Raw genomic sequence first — 24670 nt, 5'->3', positions numbered from 1 at the left:
CTTTGAGTCTGGGTCTGCACCTGGCCTGCTTCAACTCTGGACCTGCTCAGGTCTGGGCCATGTTCATTGTCTGGGCCTGCTTCATGTTCTGGCCAATTCCTAGTCTGATTAACTCAGAATCTGCATCTATTATCAGCCTGTTCAGAGTTTTCATGTCCTTAGCAAAGCCTAGGGGTTGGGGAAATTGTATAAGACATTCATTTTCCAGTATCTAGGTTTTATTTCCATTGTACTAGGCATATGAAAGTATTTTGTCTAGAGTTAAGAACATGAAAATGATACTGTGTTCCATGGCTTCCTTCAAGCTAGGTAGGCACCTTTACACTGAGTCATGTCCCTTACCATCACTGTGTCAGGCCTGACCTGAGATCTGTCTCATTAGAAGCTGGGCGGTGGTATCAGAAGGTGAGAGCAGAAAGTGTGTTCTAGATGGCTTTTTCTTTTTGTTCTCAGCCATACTCCAGATCACTCTCAGCATAAAAGAGGCTCCAGGATGCTGAACCCTTGTTCTACAGAGACTTCCTTTCACTTCAGGTGCTGGGTGTTGAGAAAATGCAAAGGGTTCAGAAGCCTGGAATTATGAGTGTAGGATCTGGGTATAAGGCCTAATGTAGTATGGTTTGGCTGGACCTCAACAAATCTTGCTTTGGAGAAGATAGTGAGTTAGGGCATAAGGGGATCTGTGGAAAACATTTCTGCCAGGTGCTAGTGGTTCATGTCTGCTTTCCTAGCTACTCAAGAGGCGAAGCTCTGAAGATTGCAGTTTGAACCCAGTCCAGGTAGAAAAGTCCTTTTTCTTCAATAATCACCAACCATTCCCTTCCTTTTCCCCCCTTCCCCCAAAAGGGAAACAAAACCTCAAGAAAAGCACCTAGGCTGAGTTCAAGCCCCAGGACCAACACAAAAAGATTTTTGTTTTCATCATATAGGTTTGATACACATTTTATTAGGCATTCAAAATTATTTCTATTTCTTTTTGGTAAATTCCAGTGGTATTGTGTCCCATGACCTCTCATAAGCTAGGCAAGCACCTCAGCTCTTAGCCTGGCCATCAAGATTTTGATGCATGTTGTCTTCTTCTGACTGTAGGATAAAATGTGGAGAGTATGGAAGCTTGGTGTCTTTAATAGAGGTTCATGGTATATGGCCCAATGTGGGATGGTCTAGAAAGACCCCATCAGAACTTGCTCTCGCAAACTCATATCTTGCCCAGGTCACTCGCCTTTCTCCAAGTCTGCATCAAATTTTCATCTATACTTTCATGTTCATTCTGCGGCCTGGAGAAGGAGGTGAAGGTGTATGTGAGAAAGGACATCCAGTCCCTTCCTGCTCGGTGCGTTGGTGATAACCAGAACAACTTTGGTGACTCTAGGTTCCTACCCAGGCCTCTGAGTCTTCAGTGCACTTTAAGTTTGCATTTTGGTCATATTATATTCAGTAGTTGTGGGGTTGGGAGCTCAGGATATGTGTGGAAAAAAATGTTACTTAATTAATTTGTCAGTTCTGGGGCTGGAATTCAGGGCCTGGGTGCTGTCCCTGAGCTCTTCAGCTCAAGGCACACATTCTACCATCTGAGCCACAGTGCCACATCCAGTTTTCTGGTGGCTAATTGGAGATAAGTGTCACCTAGACTTTCTTTCTCAGGCTGGCTTTGAACCACAATCCTCAGATTTCAGCATCCTGAGTAGCTAGGATTATAGGCGTGAGGCAGTACCAAGTTTGGTACATGGCAGTACCAAGTTTTTTTTTAAAAATTATTATTGTTTTTGGTTTTGCCAACCCTGGGGCTTGAATTCAGGGCCTGGGCACTGTTCCTGAGCCTATTTTTGCTCAAGGCTAGCATTCTACCACTTGAGCCACATTGCAATTTCTACCTTTCTTTTGTTTGTTTTGTTTATATGGTACTGGGGAATCGAACCCAGACTTTCATGCATGCTAGGCAAGCATTCTATCACTAAACCATATTCCCAGCTGCATAGCACATTTTTATCTGTGCTTTCAGACATGTTCATCCCGTAGCCTGGAGAAGGCAATGAACACATGTGTGAGGAAGGACAACCTATGCATTCTTGCTTGGTAACTTGTACCTGTCAGAGCAACTCTGGCCACACTAGGCCCATCCCAGGCCTGTATCCTTAGCACCAAGTCTTTACTGAGCTTTCAGCTCTGTCCTGCATAGGATATGAGGACTAGGGGGTGAGGGGATGTGTGACACGTTTATATTTTCATTATTTATTACAGACATTTTATCAGGCATTCTGAGGTATTTCAATTTGCTTTGGTGAATTCCAGTGGTATTATGTTCAGGGCTCTCCACAAGTTAGGGCAGCACCTCAACATTACCACTGTAGCCACGCTTCCAGTCCTTTTGCTTCTTCCCATTTTCTTTCACATTGGTTTGGCTGTGGTCTGCTATTCTCCTTCTGTCCATAAATAGGTAAACAGGCATGCACCCCTATACTAATCCCTATTTATTTGCAGATTAAAAAACCCCAAGGATTGAAGTTATGCAGCTTGTCCAACATGACATAGCTAGGTCTCCATGCAAACATCATTTCAACTTAGGCAGTTATGTGGTCACCTTAGACCTTTCTAGTTTGAAACACGAAACACTGGAAGGTGTAGAAAGAACAGTGGCAACTCAATCCCTTCAACACTGATGAGTTTGTCTTGGAATAACTTGTATAATAGCATAAGTTTTGGGGAGAGGCAGATGGCCAGAATGCTAAAGACTCTTTAGTGTGGTAGTGGTAGTGGTAATGGTGGTAAGGGTAGTGGTGGTGTGTGTGTATTGAGAAGTAAGCTTGACCCTGCTGTATTTCAACCTCACATAGAATCAGCTCTTCCTCTGGTGTCTGGAACTGCCTTCACCCTAGTATTGCACAGAGACATTGCTGTCCAGGGGCTTGGGGTTAGGAGCCCATCTGCTGTGTTTACATTGGAACAGACCAATAAGAACATCCCTGCATTTTGTGCTAAGGACTTGGTTTCCACCAAAGGACTCTGAACACCATTTACCCTTTTCTGACCCTTTGCATCAGGGAAAACCATCTGTTTCTTTTTTTTTTTTTTTTTTTTCGGTCATGGGGCTTGAACTCTGGGCCTGGGCACTGTCCCTCAGCTCTTCAGCTCAAGGCGAGCACTCTACCACTTGAGCTACAGTGCCACTTCCGGTTTTCTGGTGGTTTTTATTGGAGATAGGAGTCTCACGGTCTCTCCTGCCCTGGCTGGCTTTGAACCGAGATCCTCAGATCTCAGCATCCTGAGTAGCTAGGATTACAGGCGTGAGCCACCAGTGCCCGGCATCCATCTGTTTCTTAAAATAACTAAACAGGTTGTGATGTGGTGAACACCATAATCCTGGACCTAGGGAGTAAAGAAGATAAGGCAGGAGTTCATGGGACTGATGTGCTTTGCCTTAGGTCTTGGTGTGTCAAACACATTTGAGTCATACTCCAATCCTCCTGCCAAAACCTTCTGAGTAAAGGGATTACAGTTGTGTGTCCATCTGTTTATCTCAATGAGATCTTTTATGTTGTGGGTTTTAGAAGTAATTAGAAGGGAACCTGAAAGTTTTGCCTTGTCTGCATGTATTTTTTCTTCTTCTTTTTTTGCTGATGTGGTGCTGAGGAATCCAACCCAGGGTCTCAGGCATGCAAGGCAAGCGCTCTACCACTGAGCGACCTTCCCAGCGCACTTTCATCTCTTAAAACTTTGATTACCAATGTAATTTGGTAACATCGTGACTCTACTTGTTATTTTGGAATATACCATAAACATCCATAAATTGATAATGTTCACTAAAGGATTGGAAGTGGATAGGGATAGAGACATGTTAGATTATAGGTAGTAGATATATCTTTATTTATTGCTGCTTTGTAAAGCATTACCATATATCCACCATGACAATACCAGAGAATAATTTTCCTGCAGTATACAATTTTCCTTTACTTATTCTGCCATCCACTATCCCCTATAAATATGAATATTTTCCCTTTTTAATTATTTTCACAATTAAATTATTATAAGATGGATTTTTTTTTAAATTGCCTCATTTTGTTTGGTTTTGTGATGGTAGATATTGAGACCAGAGTATGATGTAAGTTATGCTAGTATACTATCCCCCTAATTTACCCTCATTCCATCATATTCCATCATGTAGGGATTTAGAGTTGCTGGATATTGTGTTTTGTGAAGCTTGACTGAAACTTGCAACCTTCGTGATCTCTCAGCAGATTCTGGTGGCTCTTACCTGTAATCCCAGCAACACAGGACATTGAAAACTGAAGATTCAGTTCCAATCCAGATTGGGCAAGAAACTCTGTGAGTCTCTCATCTCCAATTAATTACAATAAGCTGGAAGTGGAGTTTTGGCTTAGGTAGTAGAGCACTAGTTTTGAGCAGAAGATACTCAAGGTAACCGTGAGCACAAGCCTAAAACATTCATGTGAGTGTGTGAGCATGCACACATACACATACACACACACACACATATTCTCTCTCTCTCTCACTCTCTCTCTCTCTCTCTCTCTCTAAAGCAACATTGTATTTTACATTCACATCCAGAGATTGGACAACATCTCTGCAATTTGTGAAATTCATTTTTGTATTTCTTGAAGGAAAAGGATAGATCATGGCACACAGAAGCCAAGACTTCAGAGGCAAGTACTGTATAAACAAATAGCTTGTAAAAAAAAACTAAATAGCAGTTTTCTATCTAGCTTTACATATAACATTCCTTAAATGCTGTAGTATTCTTAAAATAATAGTTATCATAACAATAAAAACAATGCAGCACCTTTTCCTTCTCCCCTTCCCTACTTCATAAAATATTTGGCAACAGAATAAAAAAAGTCTTTTTTCTTACAAGAATGGACACCTGTAAAAATATCTATGTGTGTAATGTTTGTTTACCAATGCTTCTTTGATCTTCCCACCTCTAGGTACTTGCATATTTTGCTGATGATTGCCCTTAAGGGCAAACAGAAGATTAGGATACAGAAACAAAATAATGTCCTAAGATATAGATGTAAAAAACATGTGCAGGAAGCACATAGCAGGCTGAGAGTGCACTGAGAAGTAAAATGATTTGTGCCGAGTGATAGGAATAGTGACTAATAAGGCATGGATCTGACCTAAGAATGGCTCCTTGAAGCTGAGACCATGCCAGTACCTAGGGGATTCGACAAACAAGGTATGCTGTTTACTATGTCCATATGTGTATATTGTGATGTTGAAGTGGTGATTTCAGACTCGTTTGTTTTGGGGAAGGTCTTACGTGAGCAAGCAGCTTAGATTATTGGAACCTGAGAGGTGACCTTGCCTCCCTCACAGTGGATTAGAACATGGAACTGTGATAGCAAACTATGAAAGTTTGCTCAAATCAGCTCATTTGGCCTGTGGCTCTGGAACAAGAAAGATGTTCTTATTCTGTGTTCAAAAGTCAGGAGACTTGGGGCTGGGAAGGTGGCTCAGTGGTAGAGTGCTTGCCTTGCATGCGTGAGGCCCTGGGTTCAATTCTTCAGCACCACATAAGCAAAAAGAAAAAAGCTGGAAGTTGTGCTGTGGCTCAAATGGTAGAGCACTAGCCTTGAGCTGAAGAGCTGAGGGACAGCGCCCAGGCCCAGAGTTCAGGCCCCATGATGCCCCCCCCCCAAAAAAAGTCAGGAGACTCTGGTCTCAGGCAAGAGTGAGTGCATCACTCAAAGCTTCAGACATTGGATCAGTGCCAAGAACCAAATCTAGTTTCTCAGGCCTTTGTCCAAGTAGAAACCAAGAGAAATACAGAGCAACTCAGGCGAGGTGTAATCATGATAGGAAACCTATTTGATCTCATCCTACTCAGACTAGAACCATCTTCTTGTGTGCTTTTAAGTGTCTATATTGAAATAATTCTTTCTACGTAGTTTTCAATCCACTCTATTACAGTTACTCAATTTGAAGTGTGCTCCCAATTCCATGTTTGAAAGATCCATTCTTTTTACCACCTTAGTGTGAAAAGGAGTCGGCTCCAACCTGGGATATACCCTGTAAATTATGGAGCTTGGAGGCAGGCCTGGAGATGCTTGTGATTAACCTAGTCCCTGCCCACCAGAAAGGAGATCTCTTCTTTATTCAAAACTTCCTATACAACCATAGGCTGTGGGAAAATGGAGCAAGTGCTGGCTGTTATGTTTAAAAAGTGAGTGCTCCTCTTTCAATCTGGGGCTTCTCAGCCAGCCCTCATGGATGAGTCTTGGGAGTACTGGCTCCAATCTGAGACTGTTTGTTTCACTGGGGTCTTCTCACAAGAACTTGGCATAAGACAAAGAAAAACACACCATGACTAATTTCTTAAGACTGGCCAGCCAGGACATTTCATTTCCCTCAGAAGCTACTGGAGCTTTAGAAATCTGTGACAAACCAGGATTACAGGCATGAGCCAGTAGCTCTCACCTAGCTGAGGCTCCAGGAAATCACATTTACCATTTGTAAATAAGTTTTCAGTAGTAATCGTGGAGGCCTGTGAAATAATGTAATCAGAGAAAGGGCTAGGGTGTCAAAGGTGGATAAATGACTTCTGAGCCAGTAGGGATGCCTTCCATTTGTAAGCCCTGAACCATTTACTTTTTATGTCTTGCTACTTGAACTCAGGGTCTAAGTACCAATATTTTGGTGCTCACAGCTAGCACTCTACCATTTGAGTCACAGGGTCATTTCTGCCTTTTAGATAAGGGTCTTCAAATTTTTCTGCCAGACTTGCTTCAAACGGTGATTCTCAGATCTCTGCATCCTGATTAGCTAAGATTGGAGGTGAACCATTGGCACATTTACTTTGAACAGACTTCTATAAGCCTCTTAGCAGAATTTTCACAGGACTGAATAGACATACTTCACTGTTGTCTCTCAGTTTCACATTCCCATCTGGGACTTAGCCAGATCCTTAGGTGTCCTGTTAGTTCTGAAAAGAGGAGCCATTAAAGTGATGTTCTCCTGTCCTCCCATAGGTACAGATCCCTCTGCCCTAACTGTAAGGAAGATGAACAAGAAGTAAGTGAACTCTGGCACAAAGAGAAGGCCTCTCCTAGCAAACTGGGTATCTTTGAGGCTTCTGATTCAAAGTACACATTTCTCCTTTGCACACTATTTATGATTTCCACCAGGGAGTTAAGGCTTGGGACTTTAGTAGTTGGCAGATGGCATAGGTGTGGGTGTGGTTGTGGTCTCTCATCAATGACAGGGAATATTGTGTGCAGAGAATCATATCCTGGGGGGAACAACCCACAGTGAGAAATTTGGAGAATTGTCTTGCAGCAGCTTCTTAGAACTGGGTTGTGAGAAGCATCCTAATCCTAGGAATCTCCTCCCACTTCCTAATAAATGCACCTCTGCATAGAGGATGGACAGCCTCTGCATGGGGTTTGTAAGAAAGGGGCTATGGGAGGCAGAGAAGGGGGAGGGCAGGTTCTCACCTTGCCACCAATCTGCTCCCAGAACCCTTTATTCCATCTTCACTTTGCGGATGGACTTTTCCACTGATGACTTCTATGAGCCCAGGAACCAAGACACCCTGAATAAACTCATATACTATGTCATATTCAACTTGCATTCTTGGACTTGCTCTTCCTCTTACACATCCTTCTTGACCAATGGAGTGACACATGATTTATCAGAGCTAGAAAAAAGAGGAGTCCTTGTATAGGTGCCAAGACTTTGTGAGTAGTGATCGAAACTAGGCCCCTAGGGATGGGCTTCTCAGGATGGTGATTGGCCAGGAGCCCTTAGTACTACCCAGCTTGACAAAATGTCCTTTTATGGATATTCTCTGCCAGGTAATGCCTGTTTCTTTTTGAAAATATTCAGGCATCGGTGCTGATTAGAAACTCCCTACCTTCTCACCACTGTTCAGTCCAAACTCAAGTTCAATAGCTTTCTTCATTAAAACCTCATGGCAGTTTAATTACACCTGAACTTATAGACTCCACTCTAAGAATCCTTTACTTATTTACATTCTCAGGTTTCGATCACCATAGAGCAGCTTTCTCTGAATTCGAAATAAAGAACCCTCAGTGGCGTCACCAATGGTGATGATGGAGATCTGGAGTCATCACTGGACTCCAGAAAGAATGTGAATGTAGAGCAGATAAGGCCATTTACAGAAAAGACCAAGCAGATTTCGAGTCCTGTGGATGTCCCACTTGTTCTGAACCCTACACATGACGCAGATGAACCTGCAGGTACTCCAGTGGAAGAAGATCCAGAATTTATTCACTTGACTTTCACAGTCTGCCTAGATCAGCTCCAGGTGAGTCAAATCAGGACATGTCTTGGCAAGAAGGATAAACCAGCACTTGTGGGGTTTGAGGAAAATTTCCCCAGTCTGTGTTCAGAAGCACCAATAAGTGATGTCTCAAAGCTTGATTCGGTTGAGGAAAGGGAGTCTGTCCTCACAGAGTATCTGCTGCAGGAAAACCAGTCTCCAATGGAGAAATTTGAATATGTCCCTCCCTCAACTCAGGAAGAGAAGCCTTTCTGTAATGAGGTGGTAGATCCCTTTGACTAGCCTGACCTAGCATTTCTGCTTATAGGCAACTTATAGGAAGATCTAGTGTTATAGGTTCCTTCTCCCCTCCCTGGGAAAATATCTATTTTACTTTTTGTCATGATTGATGTAAAATGTTTATTTTATTTACTCTTCTAACTCTATTAAAATGTCAATATTTATGTTGTACAATTCTTGAATCCTATATACTGTGGATTTTTTCTTCCTATTATCTGATGACCCAGGCACATGGGTCCTGAGTGGGTTGAAATACCTGTAGCTGTACAAGAGAATCTACTGAATATAGAGGCAACTATTAAATGCATAGGCAGTGGCAAAAGTCCAGGCCATGCCTCTAGCTCTAGGACATAGCAGACATAGCAGACCAGACATCCTAGAGAGGTGTTCCTCCTTGATCCTCAAGCTCATAATCTGTCAATTGGGACAAATTCCAGAGTAAATGTAGTGGTACATGGGACTCTCTTCCAACAGTGAATTCAAGTATCATTACACATCCATTGTGCTTCATGCAAACATCTAAGAAAATTTCACCCTAAATAACATCAAAAACCTAGTTTGGGGAGAAAATATTTAACAAGATACATAGGATCCCACAATTCAATGAAAATGAATACACATCAAGAAACCTGTGGGACACAGCAAAAGCATTCCTGAGGGGGCAAATTTATTGCCCTCAGTGTCCACATCAAGAAAATAGAGATGGACTAAGTAAATAATCCCATGTTGTAAACTACTAGAAAAACATGAAAAAAGTGGAACCTAAAGTTACTAGACGGAACCAGATTACCAAATTAAGAGCTGAAATTAATGAGCTAGAGATTAAGAAAATTATAAATAAAATTAATAAAACAAAAAGCTGTTTTTTTAAAAAAAATACATAAAATTGATGGACCTTTGGCAAGATTACTTAAGAGAGGAAACCCAAATTAACAAGATCAGGGATGCCACGGGAAAAATCACAACAAATACCCAAGACATCCAAGCAATTCTACAGAACTATATCCAGAATCCATACTCTCTAAAGAAAGAAAACCTATCAGAAATGGAAGCATTTTTAGAGAAATACAAGTTACCCAATCTGAGCAAAGAACGAATCAATTAAAAAAGCCAATATCTTACAATGAGATAAAGGAAGCAATCAGAAGTTTTCCAACAAGGAAAAGCCCAGGACAAGATGCATTCACTACGGAATTATGTAAGACTTTTAATGAGGAACTAATACCATACTCCTCAGCCTCTTCTATGAAATAGAAAAAGAGGGAGCTATCCAAAACTCATTCTACGATGCCAATATCACACTCATCCCCAACCCAAGCAAAGACCCAACAACAGCAACAACAAAAAACTACAGACCAATCTTCTTGATGAACACAGACAAAGATCATTAACAAAATTCTATCCAACAGAATCCAGAAACATATAAAAAAAACATACATCATGACCAAGTAGGCTTCATCTCAGAGATGCATGGATGGTTTAACCTACATAATTTAATAAATGTAATCCATCATATCAACAGACCCAAGGTCAAGAGCCACATGATTATCTCCATTGATGCAGAAAAAAAGCTTTTGATATGAGACAATATTCATGTTAAAAGCTCTGGGAAAAATAGGAATAGAAGGAACATTCCTTAAAACAATAAATGCCATATACGACAGACCAACAGCCAATATTATACTTAATGGGGAAAACAACCAATTCTCCTAAAATCAGGAACAAGGCAAGGATTCCCACTTTCTCCACTCTTCTTCAATATACTTCTGGAAACCTTAGCCAGAGCAATAAGGCAAGAAAAAGACATTAAAGGGATCCGCATAGGGAAGGAAGAAGTTAAATTATCTCTTTGGGCAGATGACAGGATACTATACCTCCATGATCCCAAAAACTTCACCCTCAAGCTCTTGGAACTTATAAACTAATTCAGCAAAGTAGCAGGATACAAAATCAACCCACAAAAATCAGTTGCCTTCCTGTACACAAAGGGAAATCAAGGAAACGGCCTCATTCACAATACCCCCCCCCAAATAAAATATTTAGGAATTAGCCTAACCAAAGATGCAAAAGAACTGTTTAATGAAAACTATAAAAACTTAAAGAAAGAAATTATAGAGGACACCAGAAAGTGGAAAGACCTTCCCTGTTCTTGGATAGGCAGACAATGTAGTGAAAATGCCAAAATTAATATACAAATTTAATGCAATTCCTATTAAAATCCCAATGATGTACATTGCTGAAATACAGAAAGAAAACAGTCCAAAAATTCATATGGACATCAAAAGAACTAGAATAGCCAAAATAATTCTAGGCAAAAAAGAAAACATGGGAGGGATCTCGATGCCTGACTTCAAACTCTATTATAGAGCCATAATGACAAAGACAGCATGGTACTGGCACAAAAACAGACCCCTGAGGGGCTGGGAAGGTGGCTCAGTGGTAGAGCACTTGCCTTGCATGCCTGAGACCCTGAGTTCGATTCCTCAGCACCACATAAGCAAAAAGAAAAAAGCCGGAAGTGGCGCTATGGCTCAAGTGGTAGAGCACTAGCCTTGAGCTGAAGAGCTGAGGGACAGCACCCAGGCCCAGAGTTCAGGCCCCATGACCAGACCCCCCCAAAAAAGAAACAGACCCCCAAAGACCAAGGGAATAGAATAGAAGATCCAGAAATAAAACTACATGCCTATAATCAGCTGATAATTGACAAAGGAGCCAAACACATACAGTGGAAGAAGCACAGCCTCTTCAACTACTGGTGCTGGGAAAACTGGGCGGCCACATGCAGAAAACTAAAAGTGGACTCCAGCCTGTCACCATGCACTAACCACTCTTAGGCATCTATCCTGAACAACAGGAACCAGGATACAAGGACATATGCACCTACATGTTTATTGCAGCACTGTTCACAATAGCCAGGATATGGAAAAAACCCAGATGCTCTCACTACAGATGAATGGATCAAAAATTGTATTTATATCCAATGGAATATTATGCTGACATTAGAAAGAATAAAATAATGGCATTCACAGGGAAATGGATAGAACTAGAAGAAATCATGTTGAGTGAGGTAAGCCAAGAGGAAAGAGACAAATGGCACATGGTCTCCCTGATAAGTGGATGTTAAATCCAGAACATAAGGTGATACAACACAGTAAACAAGACTCGAGAAACAAAAGACCCCCACTCATCTAGTCCAATGATTACTAAATGACCCCATGCCGCTGACCACATATGGTATATATGTGCACATCGGAGGGAAACTAGGAGGAGGACACAGAACTAGAGGGAAACGGGAAAACATACAACAGTGGGACCCATCGGCTGCACCGGACATTGATCAAAACAAACCAAGCAACTTAAAGGCAGCGATGGGAGGGAGGAAATGAGTGGGAAAGAGAAAACAGCTGACACTATGCAATATCACTCAATATGGAAGAAATAACTGTATAGTCAAAGCCCATAGAAATCATACACTTCATGGACCATGATAGGCAATTTGTCGCATGAGTGTTAGAATGTGTTTGTGACTTTAACTAAGCATCATTATCCCAAAATACTTTGAAATTTATGAAATTATGTAATCAATCACAATAAAAAATTTGGAAAAAAGATACATAAGAAATATGAACACTGACATAAAATACATCATAAATAGGAGAAAGAAGACTTGTGTAAATGGAAAATGACTTGCCAGGTGTCATGGACCATCTCACTAATTGTAGCTTCTAAAGTGGCATATTCTAAAGATGGAGGTTCAAAGCAGCACCTGCAGACAAATCTTAAAGACCCTTATTCAATGAATCAGTAAAAGTCAGGAACTAGAGGTGTAGCTAAAGTTCTATGTACAAGCGTTGAACAAAAAATAAGCAAGAGAGCAAGGTCCTGAGTTCAAATTCCAAGGTGGCATGAAAGATAAATATATCAGAGAAACAAAATTTGGGCAATGGCAATTTTAAACTAAAGAAAAACAGGAAAAAGGAAAAGTACATGTTAATACTGTCCTTGAACAGTTTTTTCTCATGTCCATAGCTCCAATTTTGGATATTTGTTGTTGTTTTTTTGGAAATAATTTTTGGAAAGGTTTTTCTTCCTCAGGTGGGTTTTGAATTACCGTCCTCAGATCTCTTCTTTCTGTGTAGCAAAGATCACAGATGTGAGTCATCCTCCCCTACTTAACTTCCTCTTGTTTTTGCAGTATCCAATTAGTTTGTTTAGGATTTCTTATAGTCCCTTACACATTTTAGAATGAATTTTGCAATTAATTTAAACCCAGGTCACAATCTTGTAAGGGGTATTTTGAATGCAAAGGCAATTTGAAAAGTACTGCTCTTTTAGAAATATTTTATTTTTTTGGGTCCGGTTGTGGGGCCTGAACTCTGGGCCTGGGCGCTGTCCCTCAGCAATTCAGCTCAAGGCTAGCGCTCTACCACTTGAGCCATAGCGCCACTTCTGGCTTTTTTCTTTTTGCTTATGTGGTGCTGAGGAATTGAACCCAGGGCCTCAGGCATGCAATGCAAGTGCTCTACCACTGAGCCAACTTCCCAGCCCTCTTTTAGAAATATTAAGTCCTAGCTGGGCACTGGTGACTCACATTTGTTATCCTAGCTTCTAGGAGGCTGAGATCTGAGGATCACAATTCAAAGCCAGCCTGAGCAAGAAAGTCTGTGATATTCTTATTCTAATTAACCACCCCCAAAACCAGATGTGTAGCTGTTGCTTAAAGAAGTAGAGTGCTAGTCTTGAGCAAAAAAGTTCTGGGACGTTGCCCAGGCCATGACTAAAGCTCCACAACTGATAAAAAGTAAAATAAAGTACAATATTGAGTCCTTTAGTCATAGGACAGGGTTATTTTTTCCATTTCAGTGGATCTACTTGAATTTAAAGGCCTTTTTCCATTTCCAAATCACTCATCTTTTTATTGTTGATGTTCTGTGGTGGTCTTGGTGCTTGAATTCAGGATAGGAGCTATCCTTGAGCTTCATTTAGCATGAAGCTAGTACTGTACCACTTGAAATACAGGTCACTTCCAGGTTTTTTGGTGATTAATTGGATCTAGGATGTGGTGCAGGAGGAAGGGGAGTAGAAGGAATGGATTGGGGGTGTCCCTCCTTACCCTGGTGCTTTAGTCATATGAGATGGACAGTTTTCTGAAAATGGGCAGGTCTCCTGAATTGTCCAAGATGGGGGAATCTGACCTAGCATGGCTCCTGCTGTACTGCACAGGTAGCCTTGACCCAAGAGAGAATTCTGAGGGGTGGCATGAGAATCAAACATGTGAGAGAACTCAGACATGGATCAGAATAGGAAGGTGATGGGGTAGACATGAAAGGCAGCCCCATGAAAGAGGTAAAGAACAAATACCTGACTCTAGAAGGTGAAGGGGTTATTGGTGCCATCAGGAAGGTTGGGTGAGCCCAGGAGGTCATCGGCAATCAGGATGGGTGTTGGGATGATCGACGTGGGGCTATCTAGCAGCCTTGTGGTGGCAGCAGTCTCATTGGCACTGGAAAATCCAGCAAAGCTAAAGCTATGCTGGAGATAGGGAAGGTCTGCAGAAAGGTCCTGGCCAGGGCTCTGTGTTCCTTGGCTTTGTGGATGAAGTGGCAGCAGGGCACATAGAGGCAAAGGTTGGTGACATGGAAGGTACTAGATCTTGCACTTGGGATGGCAGGCTAGGCTGTGGAGCTTGTGGATGCTGTGCATGAAGTGACACTTGTCTCTATATTTATAGGTGTTTTCTTCAAATTGGAGGAACAGCTAGTTCTTATAGAGACTGGAGTTGACCTGCCTCTTTTGGTCTGCTTCTGATTGGGCAGCAGCTGCTCAGCACCTGTGAGAAAGAGCAGTCTCTGAAGCTGCTGTCCCTAGAGTACAAGACTGGGACTGGCTCACCCTTCAGGTTGCTGATGACCTAGCTCTGGTGGAACTTGGTGCTGGGCAGGGTGTTGGCCAAGTGCCTCCAAGGGAAACACCTCAGCAGCAGGAGAGACCACTGCCTTCCTGTCCAGCAAGCAGCCCCTTCTCTGGGAGCTCTGTCATTGAGCATCTTGGCAACCAAAAGCTTCTCTCAAGTTGAAAATGGTGGCAGATATGAGTGGGGTAGTCATTGTGGACACTGACAGAGGACAAAGGTGCAGATTTGGTGTCATGAAGGTCCTGATGTGGGGAAGGTGCTTACTCTGCCACTTAGGTCAGGAGTTCCACATGTCTAATCCCAGGGCCCCTCACCTTTCTCACTCTGCCCTCATAGAACTTTAAGTGGATTTTTTTGTTTTCTTTTTAGATTATAAAATGTCAGTGCATCAAATACAAGGGATTGCTGCATATTAATTGGGTTGCATGTAGTCAGGTTTTTTGTTTGTTTTTCGTAAGTCGTGGGGCTTGAACTCTGGACTTGGGCACTATCCCTGTGCTCTTCAGCTCAAGGCGAACATTCTACTGCTTGAGCCACAGCACCACTTCCGGTATTCTAGTGGTTAATTTGAGATAAGAGTCTCACTGACTTTTCTGCTGGGCTGGCTTTGAACTGTGATCCTTAGATCTCAGCCTCCTGAGTAGCTAGAATTACAGGTGTGAGCCACTAGCACCCGGCAAGTAGTCAGTTTTTCATCAGAACAAATACCTGAGAAAAGTATCTTCTGAAGTGAGATTATGTGTGTGGAAGATAGGAAGAAAAATGAGAAAAACTGGAAATGTTGGCAGAGGCTGTAATTTGGGCTTTTGGGGAACAGTGCAAGGATATTATACATTCAGTGGCACTTTGAAGCAAGGTAGTAAGACCCTCTCAAAAATATTAAATAAAAAAGGGATAGAAGCACAGTTCAAATGTTAGAGCATTGCCTAGTGTGTGTCTGGCCTGGAGTTCACTCCCTAACCCCAGAGATTTGACTTGGAAGGGGCTAACTGAGTGTTACATGTAATCAATAGCAGGTTCTCTAGCACTGATCTTTTGATTAAATTGAATTAATGTGTGTGTGTGTGTGTGTGTGTGTGTGTGTGTGTGTGTGTGTGTGTGTGTGTGTGTGTGTGTGTAGAGAGCTGCGAGAGGCCGCACCTGGAAGATGGTGCCGGTTTCTGCCCTCCGCCTTCCCGATGGTGAGTGCTCTCGTGGTAAACAACTCCTGATATGGCTAAGGCAAAGAATCTGGCTTGCTTCCGTGCACCTGAACCTATTGGTGGTTCCCACGTGGCGTATCAGGGTTGGCTACCCAGCGGGTACTTAAGGCTGTGGGGAATTCTCCCCGGGGTTGGGATCACAAGATTAAAAAAAAAAGGTCCTGAATAAACGGCAGAGAGAAGAGTCCAGTGTCGCGTCTCCTTGCTGGTCGAGGCGGTAGCGACATGTGTGTGTGTGTGTGTGTGTGTAGGTGGTATGGTGTAAGAGATAGCAACTGAGTTTCAATCTTCTCAAGGTGAATATCTAGTTTTCCCAGCACCATTTTCAGATCCAATTTTTTCTCTGGTAAAAATGAAACAGTACTGATTCAGTTCACTCTAGAAAGATAGAAGTTAGACAGGGACACAAAAGAAATAGTTTGGTCCAGTATTCTGTTTAAATACAGGGCTCAAGCTTTTTGTTTTAGCTTTTAGTTTTGTGGCGGGCACTCTGCCACTTGAGCAACACTTTCACTCCCAGCTTTTTCCTGGTGAATTGATGAGAAGTGTCTCTTGAGTAAGTAGTATTATAGGCCTGAGCTTCTGGTACTGAGCTACAAAAGAAAACAAATTTAAATTTTCTAATAGGTTTATTTTTACAGCATAGTTATGGTATAATACAGGTATATCCATATGTCGCTACCGCCTCGACCAGCAAGGAGACTCGACACTGGACTCTTCTCTCTGCCGTTTATTCAGGACCTTTTTTTTTAATCTTGTGACCCCAACCCCGGGGAGAATTCCCCACAGCCTTAAGTACCCGCTGGGTAGCCAACCCTGATACGCCACGTGGGAACCGCCAATAGGTTCAGGTGCGCGGAAGCAAGCCAGATTCTTTGCCTTAGCCATATCAGGAGTTGTTTACCACGAGAGCACTTGCCATCGGGAAGGCGGAGGGCGGAAGCCGGCGCCATCTTCCAGGTGCGGCCTCTCGCAGCTCTCTACAGTTCCCCCTTTTTTGTTTAAAGAACACAGATGAGAACAGAGGTCTGATCCCTGTTGTGCAATGCAAGGACTGCATACAAGCCTTCTCCCAGAGGGTACCTTCTCTAGGGATGACTCAGCCTGTCCATTGATTCGTTTTTCACAAGGACGGGAAAAGGCGAATCGAACCCGTGTGCAATCAAACATGCTCTCCTCGAGGGCAAAACTCATGCCTCTCGACTGCAGTACTTTGGCTTTGCAATCTGTGTTCATTGTTTTAGGGTGGCAAGCCACGCTTAGGGGGACTGACCTGCTCCAATGACTGTAAAGGCTTGGATAATCATGGCTGCACTGCGATGCTGAGAACCTCTAATTTGGCAAATGCACCACAGACATACCAAGGAGGCTAACACCAGAAGGCCTATCAGGGCTCCCAAACCCGCCCCCTCCTTGAGATGATTCATAGCAGCGGAGATACATGAAGATAACCCCTCCGCCAATCCAGCATCCACTCAGGTCGAGTTCACCATGACGATGGCAACCGTGAGCTGTTCCATCAGGCTGTCGAACTCCCCAGTTCAATTACCTAAAAGATAACTAGACAACTGTTTAGACAAATTTGCAGCATTTTTTAAATAGGTTTTTTCCTGGGCCTGAACTCTGGGTCTGGGTGCTGTCCCTCAGCTCTTCAGCTCAAGGCCAGCACTCTACCACTTGAGTCACAGCGTCACGTCCGGCTTTTTTCATTGTGCTTATATGGTGCTGAGGAATCGAACCCAGGGCCTCAGGCATGCAAGGCAAGTGCTCTACCACTGAGCCACCTTCCCAGCCCTTCTCCTTAAGATGATTAGGTCAATAGCATTAGGAGCATCCTCAGGCACAGACACCCAACGAGGCATTCGGGTAACTAAAGCATATTTAAACTTTGAGGCATTCCAGCATTGGGTTAATGTACAAGGTAAGTTCTTCCATACTCACAATGAACAAAAATGGGGGATACACGCACAGAGGTAGGCCTGTGAGTAATAGAAGATTTAGGTTTAACACTTTGGCCGCCGCAACCCGTAGCAGTTGCCACAACACCAGTCACGGTACCAGAACCCGAAGAGGCTGTAATCAAGGAAACAGTTATGCATCATGTCGTATGGGCATCGGTCTCGGGAACACAGACAGGGTTCCCCATCTTGGTACTGGTCTTCCCAGTTGCACCATCGCAAGGATGAGCAGGAGGACCATCACCCCCCGCATCTCGTGCCTCTTCACACTGGGCTTTTCTAGTGAGGCGTTCAGGCACCCACACCGGATCTTGTTGGTCCTGAGGAAAAACACAAACAGAGCCTCGTGCCCATGTCAGTACGGGATCGGGCCCACGCCAGAGCCCTGTCAAGACATCCTTCCATTTTACCATCCCTTTTGCTGGGCCATAAGGTTCATTATGTCTATCTGCTGCGGATTGACTCTGAGCATCCAAATTTAAAAAATTAATAGTAAATAAAGCAAGAGAAAGTCTTTCCTTTGGGGTACGGCCATGGCCAATTCCCCCCTTTTGTTATTGTAGGCACTCTTTTATCTTGCGGTGAGCACGTTCCACAATGCCTTGGCCTTGGGGATTGTAAGGCAAACCATGTATAAGTTGCACCTCCATTTGATGACAAAAGGAGGCAAACTGTTGTCCTGTGTACGCAGGTCCATTGTCAGTCTTAAGTTGATAAGGTTTTCCCCAGGCTGCCCAGGCCTCCAAACAATGGGCAATAACATTGCGTGCCTTTTCTCCAGCCGAGGACGTGGCATGTATAACACCTGAACAGGTGTCCACAGACACATGTACATATTTTTGGTGTCCAAACTCAGAGATGTGAGTCACATCCATCTGCCAAACTTTTAGCGGGAGCAAACCCCGGGGATTAACCCCAACACTAGGCGGATGCTGATAAATTACACATCGAGGACAGTCTAATATCACCTGTCTCGCATCGGCTCGAGAAATTTGAAATTTTTGTTGTAGTGCTTTTGCATTAACATGAAATGTTTTATGAAAGGTTTTGGCTCTGTCTAAGGCAGAGCTAATAAATACCCATTCTTGTCTGGTCCATTGATCCACTACATCATTTCCTTTGCCCAGGGGTCCTGGCAGGCCCGTATGAGCCCGAATATGCAAGGGATAAAAGCATGATTTTCTCTGCCAAATCAACTGTTGTAATTGTTGAAACAATGGACCAACCGGACTGGAACTCTTAATAGGTCCGGCAACCTCTAAAACCTTGAGAGCATTAATAACATAAGCAGAATCAGATATTAAATTAAAAGAAAACGGGCATGCTTCAAAAACTTTTATAACAATTTTTAACTCTACCATCTGAGGAGCACCGGGCTGAAACTGGTGTTGTACCGGTCGCTGTGCCTCAACCATGTATACACCACATCCCGTTTTTGAGCCATCAGTAAATACATTAGGGGCACTTACAATAGGTTGAGAAGTCGTTACCTTAGGAAAGATAATTGGGTGTTCCTTGAAAAACCCCAAAAGGGGATGTTTTGGAAAGTGGTTGTCTATTTGTCCAGTAAAGCTACATTGTAAAATAGCCCAAACATCTATAGTAGCACACAAAGTTTGAACTTGATGGCTGGTGTAAGGAACTATAATGATAGACGGGGCAATTCCAAAATACTGTAAGCATTGTTGAATTCCAGAGAGTGCAACACCAGCCACAGCAGTAGGGTAATATTCAATAGACTTGGCTGGTGATATTTTCGGGTGAATCCAAAACAACGGGCCTTCTTGCCACAACAACCCAGTAGGTTGAGACAAGGTAGGGAGTATACACAGGGTAATACTCTTGTCTTCCTGTATTCTCTGTAAGCAGGCATTTTGTAATCTCTTCTTCTATCTTATGTAAAGTCTCTCTTGCCTCTTTGGTTAACTGTCTAGGAGAATCCAAAGCAGAGTCTCCTTGTAATATAACATAAAGGGGTCTCAACTCATAATTTGGTAGCTTTAAATAGCTTCTAACCCAATTAATATCTCCTAACAATTTTTGAAAATCATTTAAGGTTTTTAGATTATCTTTTCTCAACTCTACCTTTTGTGGAGTAACGCAATTTTTACATATTTTCGCTCCTAAGTAATCTATAACCTGGTCCTGCTGTACCTTTTCAGGAGCTATAAACAGTCCTCTGTGCTTTAGCATCTCAATCAAATCCACATACGCCTTTTCCAGCATATGTTTACTCTTTGCTGTTAGTAAAATATCATCCATATAATGAATGCATCTTAATTTGGGATATTTTTGTCTAAGAGGGGCAAGAGTTTCATCCACATAAAGTTGGCACATAGTAGGACTATTGGCCATCCCCTGAGGCAAAACTACCCACTCATATCTTTTATCTGGCTCCTCATGATTGCAGGAGGGAATAGTAAAAGCAAACCTCACACTGTCTTGATCATGCAGGGGAATGGAAAAAAAACAATCCTTTATATCAATCACAATAATGGGCCAAAAGGCCGGCAGGGAAGAAAGCAAAGGTAGGCCTCGTTGTACGGGGCCCATAATTTGCATCTGGTTATTGATGGCTCGTAAATCGTGTAACAAACGCCATTTTCCAGACTTCTTTTTAATAACAAAAATGGGTGTATTCCACGGGGATACTGATGGTTTAATGTGTCCTTGGGTTAACTGTTCCTGTACTAATGTCCTGGCGGCAGTTAATTTTTCAGAGGAAAGTGGCCACTGAGGCACCCACACCAGCTCCTCTGTTTTCCAGGATATGGGGATCCCTCCCCCAGTGGCCCCTAGGAAAAACCCAAGCCCTGCCTGTGGTTTCTCTGGTACACTTTAATAGGCTCCTTGTTCCCTCGTAGAAATTTACCTAGTCCAAAACTGGGGTGATAACCCATACGCACCATCATGTCCTGTGATGCAGGGGAATAGTCATTACTTAATTTAAATCCCATTTCTTTCATAAGGTCTCTGCCCCATAAGGAAACCGGGAGCTGTAACACATAAGGCTGTATTATACCAGAATGTCCTTCTTCATCACTCCAGTGCAGCTGTCTCGCACTCATGTCAGGGGCCTTAGCATATCCCAGACCTTGTAAGGTTTGGGAGGACGCTTGTACAGGCCATCCTGATGGCCAATCTTTTCTGGCAATAATGCTCCTGTCTGCCCCAGTATCCAAAAGGCCCAAAATTTTCTTATTATCAACATTGAGTTCAAGAACTGGTCTTTGGTCCAAATCAAGAGACAGGAATGTTAAGTCTGTTCCCGTGGATCCAAAACCCCCTTTTCCTCTTAGCTTGGGCTGAGCCGCAAAATGGTCATGTAAACTGGGTAAAATCAAAAGCTGAGCAATTCTATCTCCTGGGGAGATGGCTAAAATTCCTTTAGGAGATTCAACCATAATCTTTACAATTCCAGTATAGTCTGGGTCAATCACACCAGGATGCACCTTAAGGCCCCGCAGAATTGTGGATGACCTCCCTATCAACAATCCCACCGTGCCAGGCTCAAGGGGTCCTTGGAAGTCTGTGTCAACTAACTGGACCCCCATTCGGGGAGTTAATACGAGTCTGGTGGTAGCACAGAGGTCCAGTCCTGCTGAGCCTGCAGTGGCTCTCCGTGGTCCTTGGGGTGCCGGAGGGTCGGCCACTGTTCTGGGTTCCTGTCCTGGTTCTCGACTGCCCCATATATTTGCGGGCCCTGAGGGCGGGGGCCCTGCTGCCCGTTTTTTGAATGGGCCTGCATTAAGGTTCGACCGTTGATGTCTTTCACAGATCGGCATTCAACTGCCCAGTGCTTCCCCCTTTTACATCTAGGGCACAGCCCAAGCCGCTTAGGCTGTTGTCCCTTTCCTGTTTCTATCACACTTCCTCTTTCAGGGCAATTACGCTTTATGTGTCCCATCTTGCCGCATCTAAAGCATGCACCTGAGCCTCCTCCTTTCTTCTGGGTTAATTGCACCACAGCAGCAGCTAATCCAGCATTAGTTAGTGGTCCGCCCAGCTCTCTGCATACTTTCATCCATGCTTCTAGTCCCCTATTCTTATATGGGGTTATGGCGGCTCTGCATTCCTTAGTACACTGTTCGTAAACAAGCTGTTTAATTAATGGCATGGCTGCGTCTGGGTCACCAAAAATTCTGCCAGCGGCCTCGACCATACGAGCAACAAAGTCCGAAAACGGCTCCATAGAGCCCTGCAGGATTTTGGTGAGATTGCCACTCACCTCGCCTTTATTTGGTAAGGCCTTCCATGCCTTTATGCCAATTTTATTGATTTGTTCATAAACTTGGACCGGGTAGCCTATCTGCTGATTGGCGAATCTCCCCTGTCCAAGCAGCATATCTCTGTCCCAAGCTGGGTTTCCCCCAGCCTGATTGGCCGCAGCCTCTTCACTAGCAAATTCAATCAAAAAAGCCTTCCAATCTAAATACTGACCTGGGCTCAAACAAGCTCGTGCGAGCCCACTCCAATCACCGGGTGTCATGCAGTGTCTGTTTAGGGCCTCCACCTGGGCTACAGTAAAGGAGGCCGTGATTCCGTATGTCCGCACAGACTCAGCTAAAGATTTTATCACCTTAAAATCTAAGGGTTCATGATACCGCTGTCCCTGTGGATCCTGAAATATTGGACAGGCTAGATGTAACTCGGTTCTGACCGCTTTCCACACGCCTGGGCTGAAAGAACAGCCGGGGCTGCCACTTCCAGGGTCCTCCGCATAGAGCGGAGGGGCCGAAGGTGTGGGGCGGTGCACGGAGGGCGTGCATTCGTCTTTATCTGGGTCCTCTCTCTCCTTCCCTTTCCTCCTCTTTCTTATCTTTGTTTTTTCTATTTGTTCTATGAGTGATTGTAGTTCCTCTGAGTCTGTAGACTCAGAGGTCTCTAGTTCGGCAAAATCAGGGCATGACCCCCCCCTGCTCTCCTCCTTTTCGCTGTCTGCCCTTTCTGATCTTTCTTCCTGCAGCATTTCTAAGGCGGCCTGACCATTCTCTACCGCCTCACTGCAACGCTGGTCCTCGAGACAGCCTCTTATCAGTTTCCATATTGGTCTCACTCCGCTCTTAAGCGTTCCTTGTTCAGAGGCAAAATCTAGGTCCCTCCCTAGTTTCTCCCAAGAGGCCACCGTGAGGCTTCCAGAGACAGCGAACCATGGGGCAACGGTGTCACATTCATTCAAAAATCTCTCTAAAGTACTCTTTTTTATTTTTAACTTTTTTGAGTGCAGTAGCTCATTGAGAGCCAAAAAAATTGGGTGCGAAAAAGAAGCGCCCATGTTTTAAACATTTAAAGCTGGTAAACAAACTTTTACTTTCACTTTTGGCTACTCTATTGACTAGCCCCGGGTTCTCACTCTCTCTTTATCTACCGAGAAGAGCAAAAATCCCTCCCGCTCTTGTGGCGGATTCCCCTTTTACCTGGGAACTTACTCCCCACTCTTGTGGCGGATTCCCCTTTTACCTGGGGACTTACCCCCGCTTTTGTCGCGGATTCCCCTTTTACCTGGGGACTTACCGGTGCACCACCCTGACCGCAGAGAGTTCTGAGTCCTCGTTGGGGTTATGGCTGAGTCCCCGTACGGGCCGCCACGTGTCGCTACCGCCTCGACCAGCAAGGAGACGCGACACTGGACTCTTCTCTCTGCCGTTTATTCAGGACCTTTTTTTTTAATCTTGTGACCCCAACCCCGGGGAGAATTCCCCACAGCCTTAAGTACCCGCTGGGTAGCCAACCCTGATACGCCACGTGGGAACCGCCAATAGGTTCAGGTGCGCGGAAGCAAGCCAGATTCTTTGCCTTAGCCATATCAGGAGTTGTTTACCACGAGAGCACTTGCCATCGGGAAGGCGGAGGGCGGAAGCCAGCGCCATCTTCCAGGTGCGGCCTCTCGCAGCTCTCTACATCCATATATCCCATACATATTGTGGATTGTTTTCTTTTGCTTTTGTTTTGTTCCAAGGGCTTGAACTTAGGGTCTAGGTGTTATCCCTGAGCTTTTTTGGTCAAGACTGTTGCTCTACCACACTTTGTTCCACACTTTGGATCCACACTTTGATCCACACTTTGAATCCACACTTTGTGTTCACACATGGATCAAAGAGAAGGGTTACAAAAATATTTTCTTTTCTTTCTTGCATCTTCTTGAAGGTGTTGGAGAAGAGAAGACCTTTGACAAATGGGGCTATTGGGTATTTGACTTATTGTGAGATGTCTGCTTATCAAATTAAGACATTGTTCAAAGAGCACATTTGAACCAGTCTGTGTTTACATATACAGCATCCAGAAATAATGAAAAACAAAACCAATCAAAAAAGAGAATAATCACTCATTTTCCTGAGTATGAAAACCCAGAAAAATGTTTCTATGCCCTATGAACTTTGACCCCACATGCTATAGCAGGATTATTTTGGTATAGATTTTCTGGCCCCCTTCATCACACATAGCATGAGGAGTGCAGGAGGAGCAGCTTAGCAGGAAAGCAGCTAGGCAGTGTTGAGATGCAATGCAGGCCCCTTATGGACCCTCTTGATCTAGGTTCTGAAGAGCATGCTTCAAGGTAGGAGCAGTGGGAGTCAACCCCAGAATGGTCAAGCTGAAATCCTGAAAGCCTGTGAACAGCTTTCTATGCCCTGGATTGAGTGAGTTTGCTGATTCTTACATTCATATTCTTCACCCAATAAACAAACATGGCACCTCAAAGCAGAGTCCTGGGCCTGCCCTAGTCCTTGTGAGTGAAAGGTGCTGGAAGCATAGGAAGCACAGTGATCTAGCAGGCAAATCTGGAAGCCTGAAAGGCCATGGAACGCCAGCCCTGATTACTCAGAACCAACAGATATCCCTTGCATTGGCCCTGAATTCCAGGAGACTTGGCAGTTACCTCTCAATTCTGTGACAAGTAGGCTAAAGGCAATTCTGTCTGATGAATGGTGACAAGATGCCTAGAATTACCAACTCAGGCCCTAGGAAAGGCTGGAGTTCCAACTCCAATCTCCACTAATCATAAACGAAGGCCAACCAGCTGTATCAATAAAGCCATGTGTCTCCTTGGATAGTAGTT

The 24670-nt window shown here is 43.7% G+C and overlaps 1 long non-coding RNA gene across 2 annotated transcripts in view; it reads left to right on the top strand.

Annotated features, from left to right (window-relative positions):
• LOC138818526 (uncharacterized) overlaps nucleotides 1-24670 on the top strand; it is a 67122-nt gene that overhangs the window by 25350 nt on the left and 17102 nt on the right. The window contains exons 2-3 of one of the 2 annotated variants that reach the window (XR_011369174.1): nucleotides 4233-4323; nucleotides 7997-8284. This is a non-coding gene — a long non-coding RNA (uncharacterized lncRNA). Of the gene's footprint in view, nucleotides 1-4232; nucleotides 4324-7996; nucleotides 8611-24670 lie in introns of those variants that run through there. The other variant, XR_011369173.1, reaches the window with a different exon arrangement.

This window comes from Dipodomys merriami, unplaced genomic scaffold (genome assembly GCF_024711535.1).
Source record: "Dipodomys merriami isolate MVZ:Mamm:240054 unplaced genomic scaffold, mDipMer1.0.p SCAF_772, whole genome shotgun sequence".
Taxonomy (NCBI): domain Eukaryota; kingdom Metazoa; phylum Chordata; class Mammalia; order Rodentia; family Heteromyidae; genus Dipodomys; species Dipodomys merriami.
The sequence above is the reverse complement of the archived record's forward strand: the minus strand, read 5'-3'. Positions and strand labels throughout refer to the sequence as shown.